This window comes from Mauremys mutica, chromosome 5 (genome assembly GCF_020497125.1).
Source record: "Mauremys mutica isolate MM-2020 ecotype Southern chromosome 5, ASM2049712v1, whole genome shotgun sequence".
NCBI classification, from domain to species: domain Eukaryota; kingdom Metazoa; phylum Chordata; order Testudines; family Geoemydidae; genus Mauremys; species Mauremys mutica.
The window spans coordinates 21,463,695-21,471,416 of NC_059076.1; positions in this window are offsets into that span (position 1 = coordinate 21,463,695).

A 7,722-nucleotide genomic window follows, 5' to 3' on the forward strand; every position below is an offset into this window, starting at 1 on the left:
ATGGCTGCCTGGATCCCCATGCTTCTTGGATTGGGCCCTATTCTCACTGGTCCCTCTCTCCTTACCGCAAGATGGTGATGGGTAGTTGCTAACACTTCACCTCTCTATGGCAGCTGCTGGGCTGGATTCTGCTCCTTGCTGATGCAACCAGGAAGACTCTAGGTTACCTACAGCTTCCTAAACTGTGGGTGACAGCACTTGCTCATTTGCAGAGCCGACAGACCCAAGGGGAAAGCTTTCCTCTTCTTTTCCATCTGCAGCCTGAGATGAATGACAGCTAGATACATTTCCACATAATCAACTGAGGTCATAGCCACAAGGATGTTGTGGGAGCATGAATACAACAGAAGTGTACATGAGACACTGTTAAGATGGTAGTCAATACTGTGAAAGGTTCCCTCTCAGATATGGGGACAGAGATAATTCCTGATTTGGACAGGGGCCTCCCATGACAGCCTCTCTCTCCCCATGCCCACAAACCTGATATTATGAATGGACAGTTATTGACAATGACCCTTGTTTAAAAAGAAAAAACGTGGGTCAAAGAAAAATTGAGCAACTGCCATTTAAGGATCTGTCCTCAGATGTAGATTGTTTAAATCTTTAATATAGGTATACCGCTACCAAGGACAGCGTTATATTGAGGTAGAGGTGTATGTTTAAATTATATATGGCTTCCAAGCTTGAACACTTACCCATAATGTAACATCCACTCACTGGAGTAGGACCATAGCTAGGCTGTCCAGTACTGTAATTTCTTTTTTTAGATCACCATCTGATCTTCATCTTGCATGAGGCCTCGTTGCTTTACATAGATTTGCTTAAGTTTCCTAATCATGGAGGTAATTTGCATATCTAGTGAGGGACTGGAGAGAAATATGACTGGCTCTTAGCTCAGCACCGCACGGGGAAGAGGGAAATGATACTTGTGACAAGCTTTCCTTTTCTCCCCAACCACTATTCAACACCTGCACATGATGGAACTATCTACAGCTACACTAATTTGGTCTACCACTAGCTCCCCCACTCATGCTCTCGGCCGCAATGCACCATCTCTATAGTGCATGTGGTGGGGTTATAGTTGTGTTGATCCCAGATATGAGACAAGATTGCTGAGTTAATATCTTTTATTGGACCAGCTTCTGGGTAAACTTTTGAGTTTACCCAGAACTCTTCTTCAGACCTGGGAAACAATCTGAGAGTGTCACAGCTAACTACAAGGTGGAACAGATTATTTAGCATAAGTAGTTAATGTATCTCAGAGTATTTGAGGTCAAGCGGCCAGTTAACACCTGTCCAGTCACAGGGGGGTAAAAAGGAGGGGAAAAAAGCTGAGCAGGGGTTTAGTGGGTTACAGATTGTTGTAATAAGCCATAAATCCAAGAAGCTGGTTGACTATACCAACTTTATAGGCCACCTTAAGAAAAAAATTCTGGACAAATACACCACAAAAGTCAGTGATACACCTGATGTTGGTATTTTCATCCTCTCAACAGATGACCTAAACTCCCTCAGATTTCCACCACAACTTCCACCATCACACACCCCTCTAACTCTCTCTAGAACCCTCCAATAGCATTAACTTCCTGGACACCATGATCAGCTTCATCAGTGGAACCTTACAGACAACTATATACCAGAAACCCACAGATCATCCTTCTCTTCAGAGATTCAGTAACCACCCTAAACAAACCCAGAAATCTGTTATCGATAGCCAGATACCACAGAATATGCTCTGAGGAGAGTGTCTGGGATATACACCTTAATATACTCAAAACCGCCTTCACCAAACAAGGACACTCCACCAGAGAAGTAGATTGCAGCCTGGAACAGGCCACCCAATTACCCCAAGAGAACCTGCTTCAATACAGAAATAACCCCCCCCTCTGATCACACACCCCTAGTTGTCACCTACCATCCCACACTGGAACCTATACAGGGTATCATTAAACAGTTACATCTCATACTTGATGGGGACCACATCCTGAAATAAATCTTTCATGTACCCCCTCTTCTAGCCTTCCAACAACCCTGCAGCCTCTCCACACTTTCTCAGAAGCTCCCCACAGACCAGAACACACCAACTCAAAGCTGCACCAGACTCTGCCAAAACAAATGAAAAACCTGTAGCCATATCTCCACTGCTATGATGATCAACACCCGCCACGTCACACCTTTCAAGATCCATGGGTCCTACACATGCCTATCACAATATGTGGTGTGTGTCATCCAGTGCACTAAATGCCCCCAAACAACTGTGTGTGTGTGAAATGAGTCACTACACTCTCAAATGAACTCTCAGAAAAATAAGACAAACATTGCAGCACCTGTGGGTGAACACTTCACAAAGTGATCACTCACTGACCTCTCAGTCCTCATCCTCAAAGGAAACCTGCAAAACACTTTCAAAAGACAAGCCTGGTGGCTTAAATTAATCTTTGCTAGACACTAAAAATCATGGCCTGAATAGAGAAATTGGATTTATGGCTTATTACAACAATCTATAACTCACTAAGCACTCCCCCCACCCCCCAAAAAACCACCTTCACATGACTGGAGAGGTATTAAACTTGCCACTTCACCTTAAATGTTTCCTTGAAATGTGTTAACTACTTATGCTAAACCAGGGGTTCTCAGACTTTTGTAGTGGTGACCCCTTTCACATAGCAAACCTCTGAGTGCGACCCCCCCCCTTACATATAAATATGTTTTTAATGTATTTAACACCATTATAAATGCTGGAGGCTATGCGGGGTTTGGGGTGGAGGCTGACAGCTCGTGACCCCCCATGTAATAACCATATAACCCCCGAGGGGTCCTGAGCCCCAGTTTGAGAACCCCTGTGCTAAACAATCTGTTCCACCTTGTATTTAGCTGTAACAGTGTCCCAGCTCAGTGTAAGCTCGAAAGTGCGCCTCTCTCACCAATGGAAGTTGGTCCAATATTACCACACCCATCTTATCCCTTTCTATATTCATTTGTTTTTTGAATGTGATAAACTCAACTGACTGAACTCTATATTGATCTGTTAGGGCACAGCCTGTCCTGCTGCAGCTAGCATACCACTGCTACTGCCAGACACTCCCCAATCCCCTCCACTGGATTGTATTTAATGAGGAGCTACATAAATAGAACGATGCTGTTTTCTGGCACTTACAGCCACACTAGTGTTCACAGTGCAGTGAATGTTGTTTGACTAAACAACTTAGCACATACAAGACAACACCCAATACAGCCCTCACTACAGCCTTTACTCTAATGTGGCTACACTTGCAGATGTAGGGCGCTTTGAGTTAAACCCACCTTCGGAGAGCACCATAGGGAAAGCGCTGGTCTGTCCACACTGAGCTTCAAGCGCACTGGCGTGGCCACATTTCAGCAGCATTGTGAGCAGTGCATTATGAGCAGCTATCCCAGCATGCAAGTGACTGCAACATGCTTTTAGTGACCGGGAATGTGTTGTATGTGGGGGGAGAGTGGGTTTTGGGGGGGTCTGAGCATGTCAGCATGCTGTCTTGTAAGTCCAGACTCAAAAACAGCATTCCACAGTAATGGTTTCTTTGTCTTGGAGCAGATAAACAGCCAGCTGTCAGAAACAGAGCTTTGAAAGGGCATAGCCGCATTCCTGCAGCAATTCAAAAACAATGACAAGAGTGGCCACTTGATGTAAGGGGATTATGGGACATTTCTGGAGGCTGACCAGAGCACAGTAATGCAACACCTCGTTCACACTGATGCCCAGGCCTTGTAGCCAAGACGCAGCAAACGTTATTCCACTCACTGAGGTGGAGTACCAGGAGCGCTCTGGCTGAGGAGTCAGAGTGCTCTACGGCACATAGATTTGCTTAAGTTTCCTAATCATGGAGGTAAGTGTGGACGGGTCAGGAGTTAGGGCGAGCGGGGCTGCTTTCATGCACCTTAACTCGCAAGTGTAGCCAAGCCCTTTGTGGGGTTTTGTTACATCATATCAACCAACAACTCTATTTACAGGAAGATTGCAACGTGCCAGATCTGATAGTAAATACTGGGTTGGCTTATTGTTGCCGATATACCTGTTCTGTTTATGACTAGGTCAGGCCTCACCTACTTCTCCTGAATTAAATGCTAGTAATACTTATATCTGACATACAAATAGCAAGAGGACAATGTAGCCTTCCCTTTAAGAGTTATCCTTTACCCTAGCTTTTCCCTTAAATGGAAACAGCTTTATTATATTTCCAATAAATGTTTTAACAGGTTTGGGGAAAAATAGATGCAAAGGAGAGCATCCCTATTAGCACTATCTAAAGAGTCACCACATCAAAAATTCTTCATCGTTCATTGTTAAATAGAAAATTGGCTAAAACAAAAAACTATACTACCTCCAGCTATGTTACTGCCAGGAGTTTCTGGGCAATTGAATTGTGCAGGCTTGTCTTGTTCATGAAAGAAAGGTCCCGCTGACTTGTCAAATTTTGGTTGGAAACTTTATTTGAAAATGCCAGGCTCTCTCAAAACTCCTGGAAATAACAGAAGCATCTTGTAAACAGACTGTGCTTACAGCTACATTGGAGAAAAAAAATAGGCTAAAGATTTGTTTCCAGCTCAAGATTCCTAGGAGGAAAACCTTTATTTTTGGAAGAACTATGTACACAAAACCACATTTACTGTACAGTCAGAAAAATTACCAACATGTCTCAAACTTAGAAGAGAAAGTATAAGAATAATTGAACCACTCAAACACTTCAAATTGAAACTAATCCTCTATATCTGAAATGCATTTTAAAATAATTACAAGTAACATTTAAAAACCAGCTACTGCTGTTGGCAGCCATGTTACTAAAAGCAAATGCCATGATACCAATAGTGATCTCTTTAGCAAGAAGGCTACCAGGAGTAGGAAAAGTAATTGCCAACTGTAATTATACTTGGTCACAACAATTTTGAGAAAGTGATTCTTTAAATTGCTAGAGCCAAAACAGGTAGTCTTAAAATGAATACACATGGAGAAGAAATGCTTAAACTTAAGAGGTACTTTTCCAAGTTCAGCTCAGCTACAAAAATGTTCTTACAAAGCCAGAAAACAAGGCTATGTAACAATCCAAATCCAGGATAGTTAAGTGGTTTCCAGAGACACTACAGGAAAGTCATCATCAAGCTTCTGCCAGTAGAAGCTAAGTGTCTGCTTTAAACAAGTTAAATCACTTTGAGTACTTCCTGAATTACTGGTATTCTTTAAGGACCAGCAAACTACACAAGATAAGGGACCCAGTCTTCCTCTGTTTATATTTGTGTGACAGTCCTGGCTTCTTGGTGCTTCCCTTTGAGGAACAGAAGGAATTATCCAACACAATCCTTGGCTCCTATGAGATTCTTATCAAGACACTTGTTGCCTCAGTGGAATTGCTTAACCTCATTCTTATAGCAAGGTTCTTCCTCCCATGCCACAGGCTGAAACTCCCAGGACAGTGAGATAAAAATGGCAGGAGCAGCAAGTGTATCATCACAATGCTGACGCCATTTGAACCTACCCTCAATGAGTTGTCACCATACGCAGGGGAAGAAGTGCTTATGGTGACGAAGAAAAGCTGGGTGAATGACCAATATAACCTTGTGCAATTTGATGGGCGAGTGAATACAAGGCACTAGGTAAGGGACAAAAGTTACATTTGAGTATTGGAATGTATTTGGGAAATAGATGAAAACCAAGAATGTAATGAGAGGTGGGAGAAGGGCTACTAAATACGAGACGAAAGTAAACTAAACTGAGTGGACAAGGGTCACACCACAGGCTAGTTCTACATAAGTTTTAAGTTAATAGGAAATATAAACACATATTGTGTAGCATCCTCTCTCCCATCTCTTTGTATGTTGTCCTGTTAAACAGACTTCTTCAGCCCAAAAACTCATTTTGTCTGTAGCAAGATGAGCACATGTCTGGGTCCTGTATCTGTAATACAGGAGATGACAAAGAACCAGAAAAAGTTTCTGAACTTTGACGCCATCAGCTATTTCCAAGCCAAAGAAGGAAGCTGCCACTCAGCAGTGGAGATTCAGCCTGCTCAGAATTCTTATGAGTATTGGCTCTGACCAAGTCCAGGCAGACTTCACAGGCAGAGATTCATTTTTCTCTGATACATTGTAAGAGGAAAAGCAGGTACGCATCATTTTAGGATTATATATTAAAAAAAGTATTACTGTCTCTCTCTCCCTGCAACAACTATTAAAGCAAGTTAAATAGGTAATGATAAAGGTTACAGCTGTGGCAAATATGTAGTTTTCTATCCAATGCTTTAAAGCAACGTATGTGGTGACAAGCCCTTTCACCAGTTATCAGATTTGATTTACTCTATACCTTTTGCACACGTCTTCCTAGCATATAACCTCTCCTGGTGTCCCTGTCAAAATTATTGTGCCACACCATGCCAAGGTACCATGGTTAAATATCAATGATTGCAACTTTAACCTCACCCAATTTTAATTTCATTCTTGAAACAACCTAATTTTCAGTTGAAAAACTCTACGCTTGGTTTCAGCTAAAAGGAACTTTGTGAAGAATTCAAAATTGGCTCAGCAACTTGAGTGAGGCATGTCTTACATAGGGCAGAGTAGTATCATTATAACCCAAATGCATGAACTTAAATGCCAGACTCTACATGTGACCCGAGCTCTGTCAGGTTAGTTCACTAAAGTTTGATTTTTTTTTTTTTTAAAGTTAGGTAAGCAGTTAAATTTGAATTTACACATGCATCTTATAGTTTCTTTTAACTTCAAGTTTCATTGAGCATGAAACAATACTGAGCTCCTTTGAGAAGAGCAGACTTGTAAGTCAAGGTTCATGCAGATGGAGAGCAATACAGTTAATGCACAAGCATGATTTTAAAGAAGTGTATTATGGTGTATTGCACACATTCTAACTCCCTATCTTGCTACACAGAAGTCCCAATCACCTTATTAACTATCTGAGTGCAAAATTATGGTTGCCAATTTAAAGACAAAATTGGCAAGTCAAAGTTCATAGTCACAACTTGTCCATATTACTATCTTTATATATGAAGTGTGCAACATGCATGAGTTACAGTTGCTATAAGAAATTTAAACTTGTGCTTCCTGTTTAAAAATGTTTGTATTTACATACGATTCAGTGCATCAGCAGTTGATACTGCAGAATGACCACACTACTTCCTTTAGCAGAATGCTGCTATGCCTGCTCGGTTTGCTGAACAGAACACAAATATAGGGATAAAAAGATTACCCTAAGTTACTCCCACCTAACATAATTTCAGCGGCTTGACGTATCTATTATTTAGAACAGTTTAACAGTAGATCAAGAATTTAAGTACAGCAGCTGCTGAAGATAAACTCTTATATTTTGAATTATACAGTGCAACAACAACATTGGCCCTGGTTACAGAAAACTGCTTGAGACTTGTACCAAATGGTATCTTTGCTGAAAACCACCTGCAGTATACTGACACCACCTGTGTCCACAGTCAACTGCTGACTACATTTTTAGCTACAGAACTTACTGTCTGCTTGAAATCCATCTCATTTGGTTCTTGTCCACTGTTCCAAAGGTATTTTTAGAATGACCAATATTGGCCTTGTATTAGTACCCACTTGTAGCTACATCATCATAGTTTAATAAACAGGAGTTCCCCAATGTTTCTCAACTTCAGATTTCAGATTTTAGAAATATGTTTCTTGGAATGAAGTGATCTATACTAACTAAATGGATACGGG